Genomic DNA, 1210 nt, shown 5'->3' on the forward strand with positions numbered 1-1210 from the left:
GGATTCAATTCAACAACGATTTATATCAAAATTTATTTTTATTACTTTTATTTTTTTTTATTAATAAAAAATTCGATTTTTTACAACTTTTTTATATTTTTTGTAAATACTATGCACATTTTCAAACAAATTTTTTCATCCAGAAATATATATTCGATTATCGTATTTTCAATAAATAAATAATATTTATTAAACAATTTTTTTAATTGTTGAAATTCAGGAATTTTCTAGTTCGGTTATTTTATAATTCAGCCATTTTCTCTGGTGATTTTTAAAATTAGGTAATATCTTATTCTCTGGAATTTTATTTATTTTATTTTTCTGAATTTTCCAATTCGACTTTTATATTTCGGGACTTTCATAATTTCTGGAATTTTATTATTGGGTTTTTTTTTCAATTTACGAATTTTACAGTGTCAGGAATTTTATTTTTCGGGATTTTTCAGTCGCTTTTTCCGAAAAATAAAATTCCCTCATCACTGTAAAAATTCCGAAATTATAACATTGTTGAAATATAAAAGTCCCGAATTGGAAAATTCTCGACAATTTACAATCTTACCGAATTTGAGAATTGCCGACAGAAAATTTCCGAATTATACAATATCCGGGCTAGACAACTCTCTAATTTGAACAATTAAAAAATAGTTTGTTTAAAAAATTTTTTTTAATAGAATAATAAAATATTTTTAATAAAGATAAAACTTTTTAATGTTTAAAGTTTCTAAAAATTATTGTTGGAATATAAAATAACAATAATTGAACAAATGTATTTTTTGATAAAAATTTATTTAAAAATGTGCATTGTATTTTTGTACATTACGGAGAACGCTCGCAAAAATGAAATTATTATTTTAAAAAATAAAAATAAAAGTCGCGTTAAATCAGCCTGCATTGAATCCTGCAAATTTTGTTTCATTTAAAGCTCACGTGTTTTAAATTTATGTTTGTATCGCATATTTATACAATTATTGTTGTTTTAAATTAAAACAATAGTTTTAAAAAATTAAACATCAAAACAAAATTTCTATAATAAAAATATTTGATTATTGTATTTTTAATAAATAAATAATATTGATCATAAAACTGTTTTCTCAATTTCTGGAATTCAGGAATTTTCTAGTTCGAATATTTGATCATTAGATAGCATTCGGCCTGGAGTTTTATTATTCGGGAATTTTTAAATTCGATAATATTGTAAACTGTCCAGAAT

The sequence above is a fragment of the Belonocnema kinseyi genome, chromosome 5 (genome assembly GCF_010883055.1).
Source record: "Belonocnema kinseyi isolate 2016_QV_RU_SX_M_011 chromosome 5, B_treatae_v1, whole genome shotgun sequence".
Taxonomy (NCBI): domain Eukaryota; kingdom Metazoa; phylum Arthropoda; class Insecta; order Hymenoptera; family Cynipidae; genus Belonocnema; species Belonocnema kinseyi.